Source organism: Struthio camelus, chromosome 17 (assembly GCF_040807025.1).
Source record: "Struthio camelus isolate bStrCam1 chromosome 17, bStrCam1.hap1, whole genome shotgun sequence".
NCBI classification, from domain to species: domain Eukaryota; kingdom Metazoa; phylum Chordata; class Aves; order Struthioniformes; family Struthionidae; genus Struthio; species Struthio camelus.
In genome coordinates this window covers 12,526,987-12,554,383 of record NC_090958.1, presented here as the reverse complement: position 1 = coordinate 12,554,383, position 27,397 = coordinate 12,526,987, and the positions used below count along the sequence as shown (strand labels likewise).

General features: G+C 44.2%; 1 long non-coding RNA gene across 5 annotated transcripts in view; it reads right to left on the bottom strand.

The window, feature by feature from the left end:
* LOC138061381 (uncharacterized) overlaps positions 1–27,397 on the bottom strand; it is a 95,302-nt gene that overhangs the window by 38,869 nt on the left and 29,036 nt on the right. For all 5 annotated transcript variants that reach the window (XR_011135090.1, XR_011135092.1, XR_011135093.1 and 2 more), the window contains exons 2-3: positions 5,873–7,122; positions 4,253–4,429 (exon numbers count right to left, since the gene is read on the bottom strand). This is a non-coding gene — a long non-coding RNA (uncharacterized lncRNA). The remainder of the gene's footprint in view (positions 1–4,252; positions 4,430–5,872; positions 7,123–27,397) is intronic.

Below are 27,397 nucleotides of genomic sequence, written 5' to 3'. Positions count from 1 at the left end.
TGGCGCTCTGTGGCTGGGACAAATCTCCACCTGGATTTTATTATATAGTCTTCAGCCTGATGTCCAGGCTGTTCATTAACTAAAAATATGGGCAGCTGAGCTGTACAGTGCAAAACTCCCTCCAAAGTCTATCATCAGGAGTAAGTCAAGCTGACAGTTGGGTTTCCACCCACAGACATCCTGGGCAAAATATACAGGCCTCATCTTTTCCATTTACTAGAAATCATGGGATCCAAGCCGGGAAAGGCTGGCAAATAAACATGCAGGAGTGGTGAGCAAACCCTGCACTGCTCTTTTGGAGAAAGAGCCAGGAGATCACTGTCTAGATAGAATAATTCATAAGAGATCATATAAACCCTGCAACTTTCAATAAGGCAATGGTAATTACAGTGGATTTTTTTTTTTTTTTTAAATCAAATGTTTTGAGTGTCAGTTATACAAAAACACAGTTGCACAAGCTGCCAGAAAGGAATCAAGCAAAATATGTAACTTTCCCAGTAATTAACATTCATTAGGGGTTATTTGCATGTGATCCCTCATCAGATCTAGGAATGCCAATCCTGAAGAATTGCCCAGTTTGTCCTTTGGGCATACTAGCCTTGCTCATATCCTGTCAAACCCTATATCTAAAGACCTCAAAATACCAGTAGAAAAGCAAGAGTCTTCGTGTGGTGGCAAGTACCTTATCAAGCACATAGCAAACAGCTTACAGAGCACAACGGTAGGATCTACAAAGCTAAACACATATATTAATTCATAGAGCTCGGATATGAAGAGTTTATTCTAATATTTCTTTTCTCTTCAAAAGCGGCCAGACCCTCCTTCTGGTAGGTTCCTCCCAGAAACCAAAGCCTTTCCTGCAGGATTCCCCGCCACCTTCAAGCGTTTTCCCACGACCCTCAGCCCTGCATCTCCCCTCAGGGGCGCCAGCACTTACAGAGCTTCAATCCTAGAGACGAGGCCACAGACCCAAGGTCACTAGTTTAACGTGGCTGCTGGGGTCTCTGCATGAACCAGGCCAGAGACACAGAGCTGGATCCAACCTGGCAGGGCCAACCCATACGAGGGTCAGCCTGTGATCTAAGCAGGAAAGATCTGTCATAGCCCTAGAAAAAATTATTTGGAGTTGTGTAATGGATACTTGATACCAAGGAGATGAAATCCATCTGCAAGACTTTCTTGTGGACTAATCATGCACTCTAGAAACTGTACATACTTTTCCTAGCCAAATGTGTTATTTCACATGGGCCACACCACATGGATTTTTAGTGCTACACTTCATAAAGTATTTCTGAAGTTTTCTGGAAGATGCTGTTTCACCTGCCACCAACAAACATAAAGCCTGCTCTGAGCAGCTCCTAATACGTGTACGGGGTGGGGGTGGGGGGGGGAACCACACCTAGAGCCTTTTTAAATGCAGAACCTTCCATACATTCCAGAGATAAGAGCCATGATTTCCAATGGACAAGGCCATCACTGGAGTCCTCCTCACTCAGAGCTTTCCCAAACAACGGCACGCTCACTCCATCAAGGGCTTTTCTTGGATCTCTCAAACTGCATAAGGCAGTATATAAGCTTCCAAATACACCCCACCAACAACATGGTCCCCTCTATCATCCTCTAGGTCCCACCTATAGCCATTCTGCATAAATATTGCTCACAACATAGTTTCATAACCTGGATTTGATCCACGTGCTGGACCCCACCAAACAGTATTTGCTGCCAGTCTCTCCCAGCTTGCACCTGGAGCACCACCTTTCCACATCGCACTAGCGCTGCGTAGGTCAACAGCAATACGGTTAGACCATCAGCCTTAGTAGCTGAAGAAATACACTTAAAATAGCCATATTTTAAATAAATGCAGAGTGACAGCATTGCTCAGAAGTGCTGCTATTAGGCAGCAGCTTGAAGAAAAGCAGTGTCTGCTGAAAAAGCATTTTAAGTGGTGATTGTTTGTTTACTGATTTCTTAGTTGATTATCAGCTTGGCATTGGTTAGCAAGGCATATCGGAGTTCTGAAAAATGACTTTTAAGTTCCATATTATGACAAAATAATAGCTGCCTAATAAGCCAATGACATTTAAAGCCACACTTAACTGGGAATACTAATGAAGATATTCCCCAACTTCTAAATTACTGTTATTGATTATATCTATATAATGAGGATGGATAGGATTTCAATTTGTGACTTAACCTAACTGCTGAAATAATTGAATGCAGATGAAAATACTTCCTCAAGTCAGTTACATTCTAATTCTTTAAAAGTGTTGACTTCGAAATACTCGTCCAATGTAAACAACAACAAAGAAACCTATAAATATAGACATGCAAAATCATTCCTTTAGTGTGTTATTAAATGATTATTTAACTTGAATCTTTATAATACCACAGAACAAATTACCGTGAGGACAGGGTCATTGTCCTGTCGTGGCCAGACAGCGTTACAAGTTCAGTTAATAACTCCTTCATGGATCTGAAGGCAAATACCAGAAGAGAGACTTATCTTTGCAAGTGTACAAATGAGGGGTGGGAGGGGAGTGCTCATCCATGTCTCCGAAACAGAAGCACAAATTTATCAAGCTCTTCTTCTAAGAATGCATTTGCCAGGGAGCCTTAATGCCTTGAGATTAATTATCCCCATTAAAAATTACAGAGGCTGACAATGAGGAACATGGATTCCCTGCTTGCAGTAGCCTTCCCAACCGTGACTGCTGTTTCTGCCTCAGACCCCCTCACCTTTCCCAGTGTGTCCTTTCGCCTGGAGGCTAGAGAAGGGTGAAGATTTGCGCGGGGTTTTTTTGTTGTTGTTGCTGAAAACTTTGCATATGTCATCAGTAGCTGAGGGGATAATTTATTGACAAAAATTTGTGGCAGATCAGACAAGGTGTTTGTGAGATATGGGACTTTGAAAAATGAGGTGCAATTCAGTCTTTGAAATATTCCTAACAATTTATTGTAGAGCCATATCTCAAAAACCCACTTGGCCTAGAAACTTCAGGTTTGTTTTATTCAAGAGTCCTTGGCTAGATTCAGCACATAGGAATATTTCAGATAAGGTCAGAGTGTTATTTACTATGAGGGTTTTTTTTGTTTTGTTTTTTCTTTCTTTAAACCATTAAACATTTCTCCAGTCTGGAAGGGGACTGCAAGAAAGCCTTTGCCCTGACTCTGCACGGGTTAGTCACTGTGCAGGGACACAGACACACTAGCAACATTTTTAAGCTTAATTAGCCACAAGAGCTCTGCTTCCCAGGCACTAATACCAGCTCCCTGAGTAGCCGTGGGATTTCGCAGACCCTGTCACTTGGTTCACTTTCAGTGGAGCAACGTGCAGACGCCAGTCACACTCAGTTTGCCTCATGCTTCACTCTTTCATCCCAGTGACACTTGGAAGCAGAAAACGCTTCTGTTTAATGGCGTTATTATGAAATATCAGAGGTTGGCTGTCCCTGGTGCCTTGCATGAAATACCGTGAGATTTCTCCCTTATCAAGAGATCTCTAAACAAATCTCATGACATTATATGGGTTTTCTTCTCCTTCTCTCCCTTAAGTGCAATACTAGTTATCATTGTTTTCTACATTCATCATGGCATCAATTTTTTTTTATACACTCCCCATAATTTGGGTCCATTCTCCTTTCTAGCTCCACTGCTGAAAACTGCATTCACATTTGCTCCCTGAACTCTTCCCTATCCAAACACATAAGGCCTCAGGGGTGGGAAGTCCTGCGCCCTCCAGGCTCCAGCTGCCCAGGGGCGCAGAGCTCAGTATGCGAGGTCTGCAGCAAAAATGCTCAGTTCCTGATCATCTTGGGAAAGCACCCCATTTCTCCGCAGAGATAAGTCTGCTTGAGCCAGTGTTTAGAGATCCTTGCTAACTCATACCCTCACATTAGCTATACTCGTGGTGTGCCCAGGTAGGCAAGTTTACCAGCATAACCACAAGCATCGATTCACGTTTACGATAGCACAATAGGACAGGCTTAAATCAGAGCAGGAAAGGAAGCTGGAAGTAGAGTTTCTAGGTCCTCATGTCATTTCAGCTCTTTTTTTTTTTTTTTTTTTTTTTTAAAAAGAGGAATGAAAATACAAAGACCACAACTGTTGAGAGCAGAATCTCATCCCAGTTTTATAGAAGTTAAATATATTCTTTTGAAAAAGAGAACTCAGAGAAGCTCTGCATGTTTTCCTTGTGGGGTGACATCTCCATTCAGTTTTTAAGCATTTGGACAGCCACATTTTCTCAGCTCACCTTTATAACAGCAGTTGTACCTTCTCTTTGGCAGCAGGTGCCCAGGATCTGGAAGCGCAGGTGGCACAAGGCAGGGAACGATGCCAGCCCCTCATCACCGCATCAGAGGACATCACCCATCTTCCTCTCCAGCCACTCACCCTCACACATGCAGTGGAGGGAGCAGAGCTGCATAGCCTTAGAAGATTACAGCAACGTTTAAATGAGATTACTCCCACTCCCAGCCTCCTTGAGCAAATACAGCTCAGCCGCGCCAGGCACTGGCCTCGCTCCAGCGCTTCATCTTGCCCGGGCGCTGACCTATCTCCCATCTCCTACCCCTGCCCTGAGCGGCTGCTCCACAGCTGCTGTGCTTCCAAGGAAAACTGGGGGAATTCTCTTCATTAACCTGTCGCTGGCACATCATCAGCCCAATGATGGATGTGCGGCACTCCATCTCCTCAGGGAGGGAATAAAAGCTCTCCCAGTCAAGCGTTTGACTGAGAGCCAGATGCTGAGGTCCAAGGCTCCATGCTCCTCACCCCAGCTGTACTGCTAGTCCAAAGGGCAAGCACAGGCCCCAGACTCCAGCACTCTTGCCCACTGCACCTTTTTACCACTCTCTGCTTTATCATGCCTATGAAAGTCTTGCCCATAAACAGTAGTTTGCCAGCTTCACCTTTCCCTGATCTGTGTTTGCTCTGGAACAGCATTCACTGTGAATTGCTACCACAGCAGATGGATTAAATTTCTTTTGACCTTACAATTGCAATAATCAGGTAGGCTTTTCACCTGTCATCTACCTTGACAAGTAAATTGATGTTACAAACAGCTAAAGAGGGGTGAAGAAAGTGGGGGGGAGGGGGGGGTGAGGAATGACGAGCCTTTTCCTATTTTGCCCTGGGTGAGCATTGCAAATTGGCAGCAGCAGTAAGGGAGTCACCCACAGTTACCATGTGATGATTTGAGTATTAACAAACATCCTAGCATTGTTTTCAGCCATAATGTATAATTAACCCCTTGGAGCCAACGAGTCTGGCACTGTCATTGTTAGGTCTGATGTAAAAGACAGCATGGCATACTGCACTGGGAATTCCCAACAGCCCACCATCAAAGGTTTAATCATATGCAATTTATGCCTTCACAGTTTATTACATATTGGAGTTTGCTGGAATCTCTCCTGTTATCAAGCACCAACACACAACAAATCTGTGTAATCTCCAGTTGAGTGCATTGTCTCACAAGTGCCCTTTCCCCGTAGAAAAAGTCAGTAACAAGATATTTTTAAACAGTCTAGACTGTAAATTGAATAGGAGGAGAGAGAGGCTGAGAATGAAAGATATGAATGTAGCTCCTTTAATAGAGGACAGTCCATAAATACAACTTACTTTAACTCTTGCAGCTGTTTCAGAGCATCCAGAGGAAAACCTGAAAGCAGAGACTTTTGCAGGGACTAGAATGCTCTTGTTAAATATGTATATTGCTTTTCCCAGATACCATTTGTTAGCACCTAATACATGCATTGTGCCAGCAAGTAAACAAATTAGGTAAAAAAAGAGAAACTTATTAAGAAATATACTCCAGAGCAGTAGGCTATCTAAAGAAAACTGCTGGGATTGTTTTTTATAGTAATACTGTTACCTCCAAGGAAGTCCAAGTCCTGAGTCCCTTGGTGTTGAACGCTGAACAACTGCTCTGCATGCATCCCCCATTGCTTCCTTCTACACTTGCATCATTAGTGGGCCTTAGCTTTTGTTGGCTGATTAGCTGATTGCTTTTTTGCCTCCATGCTGTGTTGAATGGGTACTCACAAATTTCAGCTGATTTGCAGAAAGGAAAAGTAAATTCCCTCTGGTTCCTCCTGGTTCTAGCACTGGTTCTGTACGGTTCCAACCCCCAGCACAAAACCTGATGACTTGAGCATGGCAAAAGTCATGAGACTGACCTAAACATCTTCATATTTGAAGCAGTAATATATTACAGCAGTCTAGCGACAGGGCATCACCTTCTGGCTCTGAATGCTTTCAAAGTCATTTTGCATTGGTCCTGGTGATGTGCCTTTAAAAAAAAAAAAACAAACCCCCCCCCCCCCCCAAAAATCCAGGAGACAAGATTCTTACATAATCAGTTACATCCAGAAGCCAGGATTTAAATGTGGCAAATAAACTCATGAAAGTTTATCTTGATTAGCAGAGAATTGGAGAAAACTGAAATACCAGCAGTTCCAAATCCAAAAATTAAGCATCCAAAGTACTCTACTGGCTTACAAAAATCTGCTGAGACACCTGCATTAAAGAAAGTCCTCACCTGGGCCAACACATGATCTACAGAAAGCAGACAATGGGGATGAAAAATGTATTATATTACAGGTGAGAAACGAGTCAATTAAGTGACTTGTTTTAAATCACAGTCAATATAGAACAGAAATAGAAACTGAATTTAGGCCTCCTAAACATTCACTCAGGACTACTGGCATAAAGCTACCTTCCTTCTACTCACAGTGACAGAGGAAAGCACAACAACGTCACCCAGACTGCCAGACTGAAAAAAAAAATAAGATAGCTCCTAAAAATATGTAAAAAGTTCTTCATTGCAATACGTAGTAAGATAGTTTTCAGAGTACCACCTTTCAAAGGGAAATATCAATACAGACAGGGATGCTTCCAAATAGAATGGATATACTGATACTTGTTCTGCAGCAAACAATAAGCAAGGAGTTTAGCTTTGTTTTAGTGATGTGACTACAGAAATGGGACCATGTTATCTTCATACAGGCCTTCTACTGACATAGTATTTCCTCCAGCAGCAACTAAAAAAGACAGCTGGATTGCATAACATCTGGTGTGGGAAGTTTCTTCTCAAGGGAAGACTCAACTCTTCTCTCTTTCAATCTGCAGAAGAAGAAATTTTGGATTAGACCTTTAAAACGTAATATGTGGAGAAACCACCAATACACACCATGGCCTACCTCTTATCAAGTGCTTATCCTGGAGCTTCAGAGACGGAAAAGAAGAGTATAAATTAGTCTGTGCTGCACTTTAGGGTGTCATCAGAATGTGAGCTAGTTAGGTAAAAGCTTATCTCTGAAGGTTTTTTCAGTCTGTATCTGTAGTATTGATAGTTGTAGGGAAGGTACCCCAGACAGGTAAAGGAATTCTCCATTTTGGGTCCCCTTTAGTGTAGGTTAGACAAATGTCCATCAGGAGAGGTCTGGGTATAAAATTAATCCTGTCTCAGAATAGGGGGATAGGCTAAATCACCTTGCAAGTTTTTCTCCAACCTCATTGTTCTACCAACAGATTAATATGGACTTTAATACAGAGATGACAGCAGTAAATCAGTCACAATGCTTATAATAGAGCATGCCAAAAAAGGCAGAGACTGGCTAATAGGAAGAGACTGCCCTGAGGGTTCAGGGCTTTGAGAAGAACTTAGCCAAGAGAGACTGACTGACATGGGCCATCCTAGGATGGTTCATTCAGGCTGGATGCTTTCCTCTTAATGCCTGTTCTTACTTAAAAATAGAAGAAAAAAACACAGCTGGGCTAAACATGAGCATCCCAAAGGGGAAGATTTGCAAGTATTTCTTCAACCTCTGTCCCATCAGCAGGGCTGAGCCAGTCTATGGCACACTGGAGAGGTCTCACCTCATTTAAATCCTAAAGAGAGATAGCTAGTGTGCTCTGCAGCCCAGCTAGAGTTTTGACAGCTAGAGTAAAGGTTATCCTATCTTTGAATCTTGTACAACCAGCTCCTTTTATGCTGCAATATTGTGCTGTAGATGTATGCTCGGTGCTACCACAGCATTCTCCCTGGTAGGTGGGAATGAATTTTGTGTTCATTAGTATATAATCCAAACTCACACAGTGGAGGAAACAGAGGTCACAGAAAAATCGTTCACTGCTGCTAACCCTCAACTGCGCTTTCACACCAGAATGTGTGGCTTCGGCCACCAAGAGACTATCCTCCTTTCCCCGCTCCAACGCACCCTCGCTGCTGGAGTTGTATCAAAAGGCAAATGCAAGACACTAAACCACTTGAGGTGTTAGACAACAGCTGTAAAAGGAGAAGTAGTGGTGGGCTGCTGGTTAAAGATGGAATGCCATTCATCTTAGCTGGGGCTGTAAATGAAGCCAGCTGCTGCTTAGAGGTGGTCTGGAGGGTTTTGTGGGGACCAGCCCACCTCTCCAGGATTTTATCCATCACAAGTTGGATTCCAACATCAGCTCTCATCTTCTGCTCAACAGCCATGTGTAAAACCCTTCATACTCCTCCCAGCCTGGCTGGAAAACAGGGGAAGCTGCTGAGAGACTGTGATCACTGCAATGCTTCAGATGGAAGTCAGCTCCTCAGACATCCCCACCCACTGAGCCTCACTAGCCCCCTCCTTCAGCAGAAACCCTCCCACCAGCCCCACCAAGACCACAGCAGGCTTTGTTCCCAATGGAGCAGGTCTAAATCGGCTGGAGTGGTGGGGCTAGTCCACAGGGAACTGCCTGGCCAGACCTTCCTGACACCACCTGAGATGGGCCAAGAACTCAGGAGCTGGAGCTGACGTCGTGAAACCAGGAAACTTCAGTACGTGAAGGATCATCCAATAGGGAGTTTTCCAGTTATGGATGAGCTTTCAACAGCACTGTTAGCATGAATAAAGACAATTTATGGAAAATGGCAATGGCTTTATGCAGGAAGTAGTTATTTTTCAGTGGGGTGTTTTCTTGCTCTTTTTTCCCCCAAGGATGGTTCAAACACAGTATTCAAGGCCTATCCATTGCACTTCAAATCTCTTTCTAAGCCTTGCAATTTAGGTTATTCCAGCAAGAGATCCAAAGAAGAAACCTCAGCTTTTCCCCGTCCTAGATCTAGTTAATTGCCTCAGGGAAGAGACTTCTCCACCAGCAAGAGGGAAAATGACAGACTCTATAAGCTAACAATCCCTTATTCTGATGCTATAGACTTCTCAGGTCTTCATATATACTTTTTCCCTCCTTTGAACAGCTACTGTCACATCAAAGTTCATAGCATCAAAGTTCGTAACAGAGCTATCCACCCAGGAGCTAATAATTCACATATCTCACAACCAGGAAGTAATTAGGGTTTTAACCTCTCAGTTCTGGGATCCATGTTAACAAATCACTTTTCCCAGATTATTTTCAAGCTGCTTCCCTTCACTGCAAGAGAGGCCATAGTTATTCAAAGATGTGCCAAGAGGAAATAAGTCATTAAATCTGTAACATTCCAAAAAAATATATTCAGTTAGAATAAGCAAAGTTGTTCTAATCTTGATTGCTTTGGTTTCTGTTGCCAACCCTGAAGACACACACACCCAGAAATCAAACATTCCTCTGCACTTCAGAAGAGGGATTGTGACAGAGCAAAAGCGGGCTTTGTGGGTGTGTTTCACTTTCTCTCCCTTAAGCCTATTTTATCAGCATCTCTTAAGAAATCACTGCTCATTATTAATATATCTTTTGATTAGTATTAGCTACATTATACTCTATTTTTTTCATAAGCAAAACAGATTTCTTTACAGTTGCACAATGCCAATAAATGCTATATGAGGTAAACCTCAACCTCACATATGTTCTTTTTAGAAAGCAGCATAACTTCAATTTGAAGTATCTATCATGCAGAAGAAGATCTGATGCAGAGATAGTACTTTTCAATCATGTTCTAGCTGCTCCTTAAACCTGAGAGCAATGTACAGACCTTCAGCTGAGCAGAGTACCTCTTAGGAAATGGTATGGAAGCGATTAAAGTTTAAAATGCAATTATGGGTATGAGAGAGAGAGGTTATTCTTTCATACAGCTTTGAGTTCAAGCAAAAGAAGAAAAAGAGAATGTATCTCAGCAGATTAGAATAGGTCAATGGACAAAGGAAAAAAAAAAAAAGAGAGAGAAATCAAAAAGGCAGAGGAAAGATTACTCAGAGACAGCACGGTGCCCAGCGTAGGTAGCCAGGAGAAGCTGGTCACAACTCCAGCAGCCTGTACATGGTGACCACCGACACATCTCCCATCTGCTTTGGGCTTCAGCTCACCCAGGAAAACCAGGTAAAGGCAGGGCAGGGTTACAAACCAACTTTGCACAGCAGTAAGATGTTTTTAATTACTCTTGGCCTTCCAAGGGGAAAAAAGCAAGAACCGAAGCAGCCCACATGCAAATAAATATTCACCCTTCTGGGGCTCACCTCCATCCTGCCATCAGTGCCAAGCTCTCTGCATGGACCAGGGGTGCAAGGCAAATGGCAGCCTCTTTTTAGGGAGAGAGCTGCCCAACTTGCATGTCTGCCCCTACGCCACCTTGTCCTCCTATGCACTGAAATTGCAGGTTACTCCTCCCTTCTCCCTTGTGTCCCTTTTCACTTCACTGCAGAGGGAAGTCAGGAGCATTTATAATAGGAGATGCTACATAGGAAATGCCTCTCCATGCCTCTCTCACCTCCCACAGCCCCTCGCAGCTGTAAATTCACCCTAGGCATGCCTGTCTTTCACATGAACCAGGCAGGACTAAAGGCCAGCAGGTGGAAGGGATAGAGGTTAGGTCTGGGGGATTTTTTTTTTAATTCTGCCATGGACTCAACTAAATTTTGCATGTCCTCCACTAAAGCCAATGAAAGGCAGGGAGAGTGAAAGAATGAAAGCAAACAGCTGGCTATTGCACATGTACAAGTCAGAAAAAGTAGGCAAGTAGAAGCAAATTGGATACGAAGTGTGCTAAAATAATATACTAATATAAGCAAGATAAATAGTGACAAAAGTGTGGCATAGCCTTACCCTGAGCTGGCATCCCCAATTCACAGCCTGCAACAATGACCACCCTCCTCAATGCAACAGTGGTTTATGGATGATCAAATTCCAAGAAGTTAATTGTCAGCCCGGTTCCCCACCCTGCTTCCAGCATTACAACCTACCAAAAGGCTCCAGGGAGTTTCACGGCAGTGGTGTTTATATTTCTTAAATTCCCAGCTGATGAAGCACATGAATCTCAGCCAGCATTATCAGCAGTACATCTCCAGCCCAGCTCCATAGCTATGCTAAGCTCCTTGACAAGCAAACTAGGCCAGAAGTTAGCACCTGGGGTCTCTCTGCCTCCTTTACTCTCATGACATCTAAATCTACGTCAGGTTGTGGGAGGACAGTGAGCTGTGCACACCTGAGACCAGCAGAAAGGGAGCTTAGGTCTCCCTAGTCTAGTCCTGGGGGAAAAGGAGACATGACCCAGATGGAAATTGCCATTTGGGATATGTCCCCCTGGAAATGATTTCTCAACCAAGGTAAACCCAGCAGTTCAAATTGTTTCACTGGCCTTTCCCACCATGATTTCTCCCTCTGTCTCCACCAGCGAGGTTTCAACCAGTGCTGCAGAGAATTACTAAATGGTTACCAGGCCAGTAGACAACCCTTAAGAGCCTGCAGCCCTAATTTCTAAGACCATGAAACACTACTGCGGCTTCAAGCCTCCCTCTGCAGGGAGGTGCCCATCCTGCTGAGTGCTGGGCTGGCAGCTCTGCCTCTGCTCCCTTTGCCTCCGCCGCTCTCATCCCTATCTTCCGCCTTGATGGTTGTCACAGCAGCAACATGTGACCCATCTTGTGCTGGGGTGAGCATGGGAAGACGTGTTCAACTGTCTGCCAGCATTTTCTGTCCAAACAGCATTTCCTACCTCCCCTAAGAAAGAGGCAGTGCACGGATCAAAACGAAGGGCCTATCCATGCAGCCTTCCTCCATGCCTTCATGCACGTTTTCTAGACTTGCTGTAATTTGATCTCATTGGTTTCATGAACCTCTCCCCTTAAATTTCTTCTGCACGAGGTATCTCTAGGATAGGTCATGCCAGCATAAGAACATCCGTCCTTTTAACTGGTATAGGATATGTCAATGCCAAACCAGCTGGTGTCAGCAGCCTCATGAAGCTCTGAAGCGTTTGCTAGTTTGCCTGCTGTTTGTGATCAGTTGCGCAAAGTCAAGTTGGAGGCCTATAGTTAGGGGTGTCCCCCAGGAGTCAATCCTGGGTCCAGTACTGTTCAACTTATTCATCAGTGACCTGGAAGAAGAGAGTGCACCCTCAGCAAGTTTGCTGATATAAGAAAACTGGGAGGAGTGGCTGATACACCAGAGGGCTGAACTGCCATTCAGAGGGACCTCAACAGGCTGCAGAGATGGGCAGAGAGGAACCTCATGAAGTTCAACAAAGGCAAGAGAAGGGTCCTGCACCTAGGGAGCAATAACTCCATCTTTCAACACAGACTAGGCGCTGACCTGCTGTCCACCTGACCTGTCCTGGTGGGCAAGTTGACCATGAGCCAGCAATGTGCCCTTGTAGCCATGAAGGCAAATGGTATCCTGTGCTGCATTACGAAGAGCATTGCCAGTATGTCGAGGAAGGTAATCCTCCCTCTCTACTCAGCCTTGGTAGTACTGTGTCCAGTTCTTGGCTCCCCAATACAAGAGAGACATGGAGCTACTGGAGCAAGTCCAGTAAAGGGTTTCTAAGATGATTAAGGGACTGGAGCATCTCTCATATAAGGAAAAGCTGAGAGGCTGTGATTGTTCAGCCCGGAGAAGACTGAGGGGGGATCTTGTGTATGCGTATTGATATCTGAAGAGAAGGTGTCAAGAGGATGGGGCTAGACTCTTCTCAGTGGTGCCCAGCGATAGGATGCAAGGCAACGGGCACAAACTGAAACACAGCAAGGTCCATCTGAATGTGAGGCAAAACTTCTTTACCATGAGGGTGACTGAGCACTGGAACAGGTTCCCCAGAGAGGTTGTGGAGTCTCCTTCGCTGGAGATATTCAAAAGCTATCTGGATATAATCCTGGGCAACGTGCTCTAGACGACCCCTTTTGAGTAGGGGTGTTGGACTAGATGATCTCCAGAGGTCCCTTCCAACCTCAACCATTCTGTGATTCTGTGAAATTAAAAACTCACCACAAGCCTCTGATTCAGGCCACCTAATATCTTTATGCCTGCAGCAAAATTGTAGGACTCAGCCTTCCCACAAGATCGGCATGTCAGTCTTAAATGGCAAAATTCCAGAGAAACGGGGGAGAAATAGTGAACCGTGATTCTCTAGCAGCATAAAGATCTACATGTCTTTTTCATAAAATACTTCGTTTTTAACCTGGGTCTCTGTAAAGCTCCAATGTTGGTTGAGACTCATAGAAGCAATAATTTATAAATTATGAGCAGTAGCAGACCAACCAATTTTTCAGAATCTGCCATTGCTTCTGAATGAAATATATGCAAAGCCCCAGGAGCCTGGAGGTGTCAACCAAAGAAACTTGCTAGTACGAGTTTCCCCATCAATCAGAATGGCCAGCTTGTCTAACCACAGCTCAGCACATCTCAGAGTACCAGAAAACAAATGCTTCTAACAAACTACTCTGTATGTGCTCTTGTGACTAACAGCTCAGGGAGAAAAAAATTTGCAAGCAATTTATGGGTGGAAAAAAAGGTAACACTCAAATATTATTCATTACAAATTATTCATGCTCTTTGTCATGCAACTTGTCTGTCCATTCATCAAAATTTTTGCTCCATCCAGTGCTGTGAAACAAGCTGTTACTCATTTTTATTTTCTTGTATTGCACTCAGAGTATAATATATTTTAAAAAGTCATACTCTACTGGTACATGAATAAAGGACAGAATTAGAGAAACAAAGCACCAGCCAACGGAGCCATGGGGCTGCAAGTAGTTATCATGAGGAAAGAGATTATGCTTATTGCGGGACTTAATTCAGTAAATAAAAAATACTATGAAGAGGAACATAACGGAGAAAAGTGCGGCATCGGATTTCACCCCTGATTCAAACACTGCCTCTGCTGAAATTTGGTCTGCCGAAAGCAGGGTGCAGCAGCAGCTAGTGAGAAAAATCACAGCGCCTGCATCGCCCTGCAATGGGGGAATAGGCTTCCCTCCCTCATTTACACACACTTTTCCTTTCCAGCTCCCCTCTCTTGGGGATACATGCGCAGCAGGCTGTCTGGAGAGCTTCCTCCAGGCATGAGAAGGAAAGGGAGCAGGAGAGCTTGCGGGGGGCGGGAGGGAAGATCACACTGGAGACCACCTGGGACGGCAGCCGGCTCTTGTGTACAGCCTGGCATCTCCCCATCAGTGCCAAGGCACCCGCAGCTCAGGCCTGGGCCCTGGGCGCTCTGGATCTGCCGCCATCCCATGCACAGCGCTGAGGGTAACCAGTGGCTTGGAGGTTAAGGATGCAAAGCCTCCCCTCTGCAGCCCCACGTGGTGCAATGAACCCTGCAGATCCCTGGTGAGAACAGGCTGCCACGGCCTGGCAAAAGGCTGGCAGCAGTGGCTTTGGGGAGAGGAGGCAAGGACATGGTGGCAAGAGCCAAATTTTCCAGTTGCTGGTCAAAGGCATGTTGGACCCGTTTTTTAAGATGAGCTTATGGTGGAGTACCCAGAATGCAAATACATGCACCTGCACACAAACTGAGTCATTGTATGTGGCAGGTACCAGACTGGTCTTCACATGCATAATTATTCAATTTGCATTTGTGATAATTGCTTGGGCGAATCCGGCATGCAGCCGGGTTGTTATCCTGGGCTTGTTATAGACTGATAATAAAATGAAAAAAAAAAAAAGAAGAAGAAGAAGAAGTCAGACTTGCTTATGCATTCCTGTTTTGTTTTTCCATTACATTGATTAAAATGTGAGAATGAATTTAGCCTTAATGAATGTCAAGGACTCTCTCACTGGAAGTAAAACTAGTTCAGGCAGTACTCCACAAACTTTCCACAGTTGGCTCTGCCAAGGTGGATCGTCCCGACTTGCCGAACTCCCTGCTCCTCCAGCCCTGCCTCAGCCGGCGCTGCCGATGGCCTGCTGCACACACCGCGGGAAGGGCTTCTGCAGCCCCCAGCACCAGGCCTGTTTCATCCTTCTGCCCTTGGGCCGGTCTCCTGGCGGCTAAGGGAAGACTGCCTAGTGGGAAAACAAGTTAACTCGGGTTTGCACTCCTGCCTCAGGTACAAGCACGGTGCATCAGTCTGTTCACCACCGTCTCCCGAGCGCCCGCCTCGCACAGCCCCTGCCCAGCCAAAGCCGGCCAGCTCCCACTCTGCTCTCGCAGAGCCAAATGTTTACCTATAGTCCTGCCTTTTTGCAGCAGCTGGAAAGTAGGCTGAAACACAGGAAACATGACATCATTTGCCTTCTCCCAGAAAAAGATAGATTAGCCCCTTTGTAAAGGGAAGCAGTGGTGAGAAACGCACACCCCCAGCAGTAAATTCCACTATTACAGAGACACGTTTATAGGGAGATAACAAAAGAAAGCTGCTTCTGCAGTGACTTTTTGGATAGAAAAAAGAAGACATCTATTTTATTCTTTTGAAGTAGATACTGTGTAGGAAATGGCTAGCTTTTTACAGCCGGCTGTGTTTTCAGCTGTATTTTCCCCAAACCTGCTCCTGAAGCTATGTGCTATATGAGTCACTCCATCAAATAAAGAGCAATAATAAGTTATTGTGAGCACTAGGCTTTTAGATTTCTCAGTCTCCTCATCAGAAGAATAAAAATTACCCCCCTCCTGACTTCTTAACTTTGTTGGCTGAACTTTAAAGCTGTGGCTGAAAACCAAGCAAAAGTACTGAGCATGCTACTGTAGTGCAACTGGTTTCATGTAGTTCAAAGTCAACATTCCTGGGTTCATTTCCCAACTCTGCCACGGATTTTTTCTTTTTTTTGTTAAACCCTCACCGAGTCATCAGCTGACTTTCTACCCTCTAAAACAAGCCTATCTTTCAGGATGCTAGAAGGCGCAGAAATTAATATAAGCAAATTGCTTTAAATCTTTCTTTGTTTGCATATGAAGGCAAATAAATGAATAATGAAATGAGTTACTTCTTCCTAAAGAAGTTATAATACAAGGTTAAATCGTGCCATTTAGGGAATGTTCTCACAATACTTAACTTAGGTCATCAACAAATGAATTACTCACTCTCAGCTAGCTCAGCATGAATGAGAGCAGCCAAATTGCAGAACAATATTCAAAACTACAGTGTCCTCTTGCCAGAGGACTCACTTCTGTGCAGTCCCAAGGCATCTGGCAGCACAGCCCATGGCATTTAGCAGAGCGATGCTAACATATCCATGCCTGCCTTCTCTGGGCAGACGGGAGCTCCGGGAAGCCTTTGGAGGACTTCTGACATTGGAGAGGCGTGAGCCTTCCTCCAGATGATACTGTTGGTGCTGGGCTGGCGCTTCACCCTCGCAACGGCCTGCACCTGTCGCCTCTCCCTGCACCGGCCAGCCTGACCCGCAGCTCGGAGAGCGCTGGCATGTGGTGCGATGGAGGCAAAGGGAGAGGACGGCTCCTTCTGGCAGCTGCCCAGTCTGGTCATCGAAACACTGAAATGGGTGATGCTCCCTTTCCCCGGGCAAGGCAGGCACAGGCTGTTCAGGGGTCTCAGGTGGAGATGCTGGTGGAAGAGGAGAATGACTGCAGTTGCAGAGGGCAGGAGACAGGAGGAAAGGACCCTGGGGTCAGCTGGGAGTTACTGTTGCTGTCTGATACCTCTGGAAAGGAAAGGTCAGTCCAACATCAACCCTGGTACACATACTGGTTTGACTCTATGCTACTGATCCTTGCCACCCAACGTGTCCTTTCAGGCACTGGAGGCAAGACTTAAGAGTTCACCTTCATCCCTTTTGGCCCAGATACATTTTGCCACTCAGCTCTGCAGCCCAGAGGCTGTGATAAAGCAATCTGTGAGCAAACAGCACAGCCAAGCTCTGGCAGCTCTGAAAGAGCCATTCATTGTTCACACTACATATATTGGGATTGTTGTTTCCTTATTCCTGACCCGAGGTCAAGACAACCTTTCTAATCCACCACTCTTTTCTCCTGCTTTGGATGCATGTATTTACTCCTGCTTCCTTCTCCCACATACCATATTGTACGCAGCAGTCAAGTGCCACATGGCCCTCATGTCCATATGCAGCTTGGGACATTGGTCAGACTGAGGCCTTTTAAAGGTCAGGTTAGCCACAAGAAGAGAAGTGGTGTTTCTAGTCAGCCTGGATTAGTTGGGTTGAATTCACCGTAAGAAGACTTAACAGGAGATTTCCTTCATACAGATTCTCACTACTTTGGTTTCTGTGTGTTCCAGTTTCTCATGTCAAACTCTCCCTTGTATCACACAGCTCCATTTCTGTGCATCAGCATCTCACTGGCATGGATGGTTGGGGACAGGGCAAAATACTCAATTGGTGTCTTCACAGAGAGCATGGGCAATTTTGGTGCTACTCTGGGGCAGTAATGGCTGTTTTGTTTGTTTGCAGCAGCCGATTTAGCTTCAAGCCTTCTGCTTCACACCCACAAAGAGGAAGGAAACCACGTTTCTTGGTGTCTCTGCACACACCACAAATTCACACAGACCCAGGAGGCTGCCAGGAAGGAGTTTTTTCAAGAGAGAAGATCCTAGCAAGGTCTGATTTCTAGCTGGGAAATGCAGTATGCATCCAGTACCTTAGGGAATCTGTTGAGAAGGCTGAGAGAGGCTGGCGGTGGGTAGCGATTAAATATATTGCAGCTATTATTACTAGTACTGTTGAGAAGGCAAGAACTAGGATATCACTGAGGGAGGTTAAGGAGAAGAAATATAAGCAAAATACAAGCAGCACATAGGAAATTAAACCATCTTCAGAAACTAACCTAGGGAAACGCAAAACCAAAGTACAACTAGCTGGAATTTTTTTCTTTAAATGTTTCCACATTCAACCCATTGTCCTCCCCTCAGCCACAATCAGAGCCACATTTTGCATGGAGATGGAGTGATTAAACCTATCAGAAATCCAGCAAAAGCAAAGGTTATACATTCGGTGTGCAATTTTGCAGCCAGAAGAGCTCATTGATTCCTGGGCTCACTGGGTCAGGGATACACTTATACAGATTAGGATGGAGTTATTCCAGGAAGGATCTCGGCTTGCTCTTGATGGCTGCGATTGTGCAGCCATGTGTGTTTGGGGATATGCTGGACCACAATACCCTGAACCATGAATGTTAGTTCACAGAGGTCAAAGTTGTCAAACCCCTTACAGTACTGCAGTGTGGCAGGGGGAGGAGGTGGTCTGGGGGCAGGAGAAGCCGGTTGCAGAACAGGCATTGGTTATGAGGCTTTGGCAGCTGTACTGCCTTAATTGCAGGTCAGACTTGATCCTTAGAAACAAGAACGATGGCTATTCTAATACTATCCATTTCAGAGTCAAAGGCTCCATCCAAAGCCCACTGAGGAGAACAGAGAGATTCTCAGTGTGCCTTAGACTCAGGCCAGAATGCATGTTGCTTTCCTGATTTATTGGAGACTGATGTTCATAATCCCAGTGGATCTCAAGCAAAGAACAAACCAAATTAAGGCTGCTACCTTTTGAAATTGAAGTTCAAGACAATTAACTACTGCAAAAAGATTGTTGTTTGTATCACAGTCCCTAGTATTGCAAAATTCTGCCTGTTATTATTTGTTAGAGATGTGGCACTGGTGCAAATTTTTGTAAATACAAATAATAGGGCTCTTTCCATCCATAAATATCCTTCTAGCTTTTAGACACCTCCGGATCTTTAGTGTCCTAGATCTGCTACTCATCTAAGTAAAACGCATACCAGAAAAGCATCCTTATTATTCCCACCTGTAAAGATTGTCATAGGAAAGTAGATACCACATGACCTAAAATCTATGCTTGATGGAAGTAAATCACTGTGTGTTCATTTGAAACACTATGGCATTCAAGGGCTCATGTCAAAATCTGGATCTCTCCGCACATGGTGCTGCGTAGACTTCCAGCAGATAACCCCTCTACAAAAAGCATAAGGAAATGGAATAAAGGTGTGTTGAAAGAGAAGAAGAACTTTAGTCATGTTCCCACTCCTTTCTTCCAAAGAAATCAATGGGACTATTGTCATCATTTTCAAAGGAAGCAAGATCAGGCCTTTCACTGAACACTGTATTTCTTTCTGAGCATAACAGAAAGAAATACACTTTCCCTTTCCTTGAATACTGACTACATGCTGCTCTTCCTGCCTAACCACTCTGCAAAAGGCAAGCAAAATATTTCCCATCTGCATTACTTTAGGACCCCACCACAAAGACCAATTACACTAAGAAAACTCAGCGGTCACAAAATAGCCTGGCTTTCCACCAGCCAGGTCCCAACCCAGGCGGGCAGCATATTTCTGCTTTGTTGACAGAGCTCTTCCCCATCCTGCTGGTGCTTGTGCTCTTCCTCTCCGCCACCGCACAGAGTCCTCTCTTGCAAAAGCAGAGCTCAGGACAGATGTTTCCGATTTGCCTCTCTCCTGCATTCCTAGGGATAAGCAGGTATGTGGAGACAACAGCCCTTTCCAGGCTTGCTTTCTTTTTTTTTTTTTTTAACTCCATTTCCCAGGGAGTTTCAAAACAAAATTGCTCTTATTCCAAGTGAGACTGGAAGTGCAATCTCCAAATGGAAACGACAGTTATCTTGAAGCAGAAATGCCAGTCTCCAGAGCAGTCTAGCCCTCGGCAGCTGGAAATACGGCTCTGCCGTTGCAGCAGAGCATGGGGGCATCTTTTGTTTCACAAAGGACATCACGTTGGTAATCTTATATCTGCCACCTGCTATTATTTTTATGGGCTTTTGATGACTGAATCATTATCTACTTTATCAGGTACTTGCTTCCACAAGAGGTGCAACACGCGCTTCTACCGAAACCACGTAGGGAGGTTAATGTGTGACATCCTCGCTGTAGAGAGAGCAAAATCCCAAAGCGCCCCAGGCACAGCATGTAGGAGACCCAGGAGCTCTCCAGCTCCTCACCCCGCCACAAGCCGCAAATATTCCTCTACAACAAAGTATGCAGTTAAAAGGCAGCTTTAGGCTCTTCCCCAAAGGTGGCACTGCTGAGTAGGTGTCCACAGCTTGAGGAGGCCCCCCATCTGTGAGAGCCCTGCCATTGCACTGTCTCATGCTACCCCATGCAATATTCACGTGCATCTGGTCATCCAGGTGCTGTCAAAGCTGAGTGGGATGGGGCGGGTGAGCTCTGCCATTGAGCAGAGATATCCAGGCTTGTAGCGGGAGCAGCCTCTGTCGCCAGTCCACGTGCGGGGAAGGCGCTGCTCAGACAAGGCCCCATTGCCACGCACTGTAGCGGGTCCAACCCGGCCGCGCTGTGGCTCCCCTGCCTTCTCACCAGCGTCTTTCCCAGTGCAACCCTTTGTATGCACTTCACACGCTGAGCGATATGAATTAAACCGCGTTTAAACAGCCTCATCAGGCCTGGGGCTTGGTTTGTGGGCAGGTTAGGGCTCATGAAAAACATGACCTAACTGAGTGCAGAATATTTGGTGCTACTGTGCGGCTTGTTAAACCAGGCTGGGGTTCCATCTTCCCTCCAGCTTCCTTTGAAAAACCCAGCCCCAAGGTTTCTCTTTCTTCACCTCACGTAAGGGTAAATTTGAGAGAGGATCTGAGGCAGACAGATTTGCCTGCATGTGGTTTTATAGCTCTACCTGAACTGCACAGCATCCTCTTCTCTATGGCATGGGGTGGAGTGATGTTCCACTTGGTCAAATTCTATTCCCTTTTTATCTTTTAATTTCCAGCCCTGCAAACAAGTACATCTGCCAGACTGCATGTAAATAGAATAATGGGTTCTCTGGCCAGCAGGAAGGTATGACTCATTAATTGCTCTACACCACAGTATAGAAAGCCATCAGTGTCAGCTATAGCCAATCTCCTTCTAGAAAAGACTTATATTTGGACTGCATTTTTCAAAAGAAGCTTCTGTATGCTCTGCCACTGTTTGCTATGCAAATTTTGGTGTTAATTGCACCAAAATGAGAAGCATATTACTTAAATCAGTGCACTCTTCAGATGGGCACCAGTGCATGTGTGTGATATTCTGCCAGATGTTATTTTATTACTGCAGTTTAATACCTAACCATCTGCTTCCTTCTTATTTTGTCATGGTTTGTATTCTCCCTGGGACCTCTTTTCTGTTACACTGGCTTTTATCATCTGCATTATGTATTAGTATGGTCAAGGCTAAGGTCTGGCAGCATCCTGAGCACAATACTTGCCCAGGAAGCAAACGAGTAGCAGAACGTTAAAGTAAGAGCATGGAACTGACAATCCAATTGGAGCAAAGAATAAAGTTGGTTAAAAAAAAAAAAAGAAAAAAAAATCGGAGTCGATCATTTGGGGATTAGCTATAAAGATCCCACCTGAGACAGAGTATGCTACATTCTTGATGGATACAGAGGCAGAAACCAAACACCTTGCAGTTTGCAGCACCCTGCAGCTTAAAAAAGCCCAAGAGTTTTTTAAAAACCTATGGGGGGGGCAAGAATGTATTTTATTCATTTATCTGAAATTAATTTTTTTCCCCTCTCTCTCTCCAAACTGCTGAGTGCTGCAAATGCCTAGACGCAGAAAACAAGAAGAGACAGGACTGGAGAGTCTAACTCAACTCCCCCATTGCTCGGCAACGTGTTAAAGATCTGAGTTCAGGCAACTCGAGAACTCTGAGGATGTATCACACCAGCAACAGGGTTGCTAACACTGTTGTTGCATAAGTGTAAATGAGAATACAAGGCAGACAGCGGAAAGCAGAAGAGAATCTATGACAATTAAAGCGCCTACATTTCAGCAGGAATACTTCTGCTAACAACAACTAGGAAAATGCAAAATCCCTTTAGACTTGAATTTCCATGTCTTTGCCTAAACCACAATGAACTTCGATTAGAGTTAAGGATATTTGCCTTGGAGGTACTCGCCAATATCTGAACTAGTTTGATTCCGCCACTTTCCATCTTACAAACTAAATACATCACAGATTGAAAAGGATGCAGAGAATGTCACATAGCCACTCTGCTGAGGACTTTATCAAATCTCATTTTATCAAATTTAGCCGTATTCCACTCTTTACGATGTTAGTTCCAAATATCTTCTTGAGATATTTTAGAAAGAGCCTTCAGTGATTCTCCCACATTACAGCCAGGGAAGGGAAAACGTTGAGCCTTGAAGTCACAAGGACACAAAAGTGAAAGCAGCAGTCAGAAAGAATTGTTCTTTCTTTTTTTCCTCCTTTTTATTTTAAGACAACTAGAGAATGTTTTGAAGTTTCTCAGATCAATTTCATGGGGGCATTTTCAAGGGCTTAATGGCCTACCAAAAGCCAGGAGCCCTAATTAGCACTATGCAGGCTGGCTGTCTCTAGCGAGCCTCAGATGAGGTCTCTGAGGCATTTTAACGTTCATGCTCTCATGAGGGAGCGCGACTGTTCAGATAATTCATTTTACCAACACATAAAGCAATATTTTCAATAATTCTGTCTAGTCTGTTGCAATTTTATTGTCTAGTAAGAGATAATGGATAAAAACGACCTGACCTTTCGTTAGTAAACTTCCACTAGGCTACACATAATACTGCTTAGCACTCCACATCCTCCAAGCATTGTACAAAGGAACAGCTCCACACGGTACCTGTCAGGTATAATAAAGAGCCAAGAGCAGGGCATTAGCAGTCAAGCATAGGGAGCGCAAGGTCTCGGGCCCGTCCGCAGTGTAACTCTCACTGTCTTGGGAGAGCTTGTTACAACAGGTTTGTGTCCTTGCCATGCTATATTGGTTTGCCCCAATCATGTTATAACTTTGCTGTGAACATAGCAAAGTAAAGCAAAGGCCATGAAACAAAAACAGTTGTATAACAGTAACCAGTTTCTGGCTCCCTTTTGGTTAAGAATGAAATTAACTTTCAATTGATTAGGAATTAAAAGCATGACAGGGAATATAACCCAAATGTACTGCAGAACGGACAACGGATCTGAACAGCAGAAGCTCTTGCCTCCAACCTTTAAAGCTATTAACCCTGGCGTGAATTTTTATTTAGTGTTAATTAGGGTACTGGCAGCAAAAATCAATTAATTAATTACATCTCAGATCCAGTGGAAAGCATAACGGAAATCAAAGAGAGCTAGATTATTCTGCATCCATGGAGGAAAAGCTGTTACAACAACTCTGGACGATGGCAAGCCATTTCATTTGAAGTGTAAAAAAGTCAGTGTTCGGAGAAAAAAGATGCAAAGCCTCATCTGAGCAGAACTGCTGAATCCTTCCTTGGCTTGGCCCATCCTTCAGGACAATATTTACCTCTGGTTCCTACTTTCATGTTTGCCCCCGCAACTGTCTAATCATGGGGATTTCTTGCACCAGCCCTTCTGCAAACTCCACTCTTCTGCTTCTTACAAAGTGACACTCATCTTCACCCACAAACCACCCCACAAGTTCAGGTTATGAGACCTCTAGAAAAGGTACAGAAGGCCCCCAGAAGGCGGTGTTTCTGCATGACTCAGAAGAGGAGGACAGCACACTTGTACATCTCCCCGGTCATCTCTCTCTGGAGAAGACACACATTTTGCTATTTCATCTATTTGGATAAAAGAATATATTGGGCTTGGTTTTGCTCTGTTTTTTAATGCCCAAGGTACAATTAGCTAAATAACATTGCAGACAGTGATTAGTGGGTGCTAATTGCAATAGAATTCCTGTCAAATTGCACGTTGCATAAATAGAGCCTGACAAACTCGTTCAATTTTTAAAGAAGAGTGGGTGCGTGCAGGGGCTGGTCAGTACGTGCGCTGCCGGGGGCATCGGCTGGCAGACAGCTCGCACCCGCAGGCACCGACACACTCAATAACGCTTCTCCGAATAGCACCAGAGCGCAAGAGAAAGGGGCTGCTCTACAGTGGCTTTTGCAGAAGAGACTTACCTCGATCTGGCTCCTTACTATGTGGGTTAGAGCGGTTCCCCGGACCTGCCAGAGAGCAGGACCTCCTGCGCGTGGTGAACTACCAAGAAGCCCCGGTAGGAAACCTGCAGCCATGAGGCTATAACAGCCTTAATAACCTATGGGCTCATATGCCACTTTTTTCAGAGGAGGACTGAAGCGTGGAGAGATCACGAGACTTGTCCAAGGGGGTGTAAGAGAGAAAGAGCAAGAAGGAGGTCGCCTAGCCCCAGCGCAAGACCCACCTTTTGCCATAGTGCAGGCAAGCAGCTTCCACAGAGGGGTTTTTATTTGGGCAGGACAACAGCATTTGGCCTTTCTGGTTTTAAAATGTGAAAATCGGAGACTCGTGCAAGTGTGCGTTCAGGGTGGGCATCAAGCCCGGCACAGCTTGCAAGTCTCCTGCTCTTACAGTTCCTGTGCCATAGAAAACATCGACTCGTGTTGCTCAGGATGCGTTAGAGCAGCCAGTTAACAAGATCTTGTGTGTCCTAATTCAAAGTATTTTGATAGAGTTAATCAATGGAAACTGCCACCCTAATTGTGTTTCCGACCGCCCAGGAGCTGGCCAGTATCTCGCGCATGCCAGGGAGGACGGGGCGAACGGGAGCGTTGCGCCTGCCTCCACCAGCCGCCCTATGTGCTCAGCCAATTTATCAGTGCCACCGAGGAGAATAAATATTTATAAATGGTCTGTCAGCTCTAATGTGATAAATTATCTCCAGTCATCACATAGATGGTTCAAGATGTGTTAAGCCAGTTCTAAACATTTGGTTAAGAAAATGTCTGAGAGGGAGCTGAAGGGGAAGAGAGAAGAAAAAAAAACGTGCGTGCCAAAAAGCCCTCCCAGGGAAGGACAAAACATTTACCAATTTGACTTTGCACCAGACTTCTTGCCCCTGGTTTGTGAAGTGTAAGTAACCTGCTGAAGTACATTAAAACTCTCTTGACTAACCCCAGTTTATTGTAAATATTACAGCAAATCCATTGTAAACAGCAGCAAGAGGCTTTTGGGAACCCATTAATCAAAATAAACTGCTCTGGAAAATGCCTCTGCTCAGCTTGTTTAACTAGCGCTGCAGCTCCATACTGCATAGCTGATTTCAAAATATACAATTTATTGCCCTGGATGTCTTTGCTCAGAGCTAGATCTAAATTCCTCTGGGTACTTTAACATACAGTTAATCAAAGCACAATGCCACCCCTATCATATTTACAATCTGGCAGGCAATTAGTCAATAATAAATAAAATGCATTGGAAAGACAAATGATATTACTGTGTATGTATCAATGGGCTTATAGGCTCAAAAGATTTATCAGTACCACTGGAGAGAATAAATATTTATAAATGGATGTGTCACTCATAAAGTGATAAACTATCTCCAGTCATCACATGAAGAATGCATATTTTCAAGTTGACATACTTTATTATCTACCTAATCATTTTTCAAAAGGTGTTTTTCAACTTTATTAGCCATACTTAACAACCAGAGGAACTTATTATCATCATCTCTGAACTGAGGTAGTATAGCAAAGCCCCAGTCCGGATTCGGAATACAGGCTGTACAAAGAGAATAAAAGATTTTCTTTCTTTGTTTTTCCCTTTGGCCACAAATGAGTACTTTAGCCAAAGTCTTGCAAACTATTTCAGTGACTAGGACATCTCAAAGAAAAATAAATGATATAACCTTCCCTTCCAATAAAAGTTTCAACATTCAGAATGTTTAAATTTCAAATGTTACTGACATACAGATATTTGAAACCCATCAGGATTTAAACCACTTTGATTAGTTCTGCCACAGTTCAACACCGGGAGGGAGCACAACAACTTCTGAAACAGCAGTACAAAAACTCTTTTACTACGATTCTTTTCTTAGTGTTTCCAAAAATAGGAACCATACTCATACCTAGTCCTGCTGATTTAAATGAGTAACTTACAGTATCAAAATTAAGCATGTGTTTTAAGACCTACCAATTTTTACTGTAAATATTTAAATAGGAGTGCTTTTTAGCAAAGTAGCTTGTATTAGCAAAAGTGCGAATGAAGTTACTTTTGTGCAAAATGTTTACACTACAGCGGTATTTGTGAAGAAGCTTTAAACCAGCCTAACCGCATGCACACTTAGAACCGTTCACAGCAATAGGACAGAAGAGAGTCATTCTTGTCTGCTTGCATCCTCATCAATAGATCATTAGCCACTGATTAATTCAACCATATATATTTCCAGAACTTTGATTTTAGTTTTATTCTATTTTATTGACTGAAAAGCTGAAATGGTCTATCCTAAAATATATATGACTATTTTAAGACCATTAATAACCCAATACCTAAGCTTAAGCTTAAAAGAAAAAACCTAGGAGTCCAGTAAGGCCACCAGTGCTGCGAGGACAGATGTTTCCATGTCTGCACACGCACTCAGACACGGTGCCTCTGGGTTTTTCCTGCCTCGAGGGACGAAGCTGTACGAGGCTTGCACATTGAAGCTTGTGAGTATGTAATGGAAACTGGATATTCTCCACATCTGCAAATCTACCATGCCAGTTAGACCTGATAAAATTTTAAATCCTCCCTTGAATGAAGTTTTTTAAATGCTGCTGTCGTTATCCCACTCATTTTACATTTGCATTTGGCAGCGGATGCCATTAGTGAACATTGAGTGTCAACAGTGTCACGATGTTGCTCTTAGAGATGTGTCAAGTACCCTGGCATGATCTTGTTGCATTTAAAATTAACCACAGTACTAAGACTCTGCCAATTTCTTGCATTAGATACAGAATCAAGACAGCAAAAGTGTCAGGTGCATAGAGGGTGTTTCAAGAATAAACAAGCAACAAAGGCAGCCCCTTTCTTTGGCTGCTTTTTTTTTGTGCCACATCTTGTCATGCAAATTAATTGTTTCGGAAAAAGTCTTTCTTTTGCTCCTGTTGTACAGAAAATTCTGTCTTAGCAAGGAGAAACCAGAGATGGTAGCTAACTAAATGGCCTTAGCCCCCTGGGAATCCTGTAAGACAGGCACTTACAACCTGATTTTAACTTGTTTCTTATTCATTATCCTTGAAAGAAATTAACATTGGAGGCAGCACAGGAATTTAGATTAAACATCCAGATTTGTTTCCCTAGAAAAATATGTGCATTTTTAAAGTGTGCTGCCCAGGCTGTGTAAGTTAGCAGATCTTAGTGTAAATGATTTTTTTTTTTGATGCAGTCACGGAGTTTTTCTCTGCAAATCATTTCTCGGTGTAAATTTTCAGTTTCTTGGAAACCACATGACTGATGGTCCTCAGCGTTCTAGCTCGAGATAATCTATTGCACTTTAGCTGCAGAGTTGCCCACTCAGCATTATCCACAGCTCTAGTTTGCACCACTTGTTTT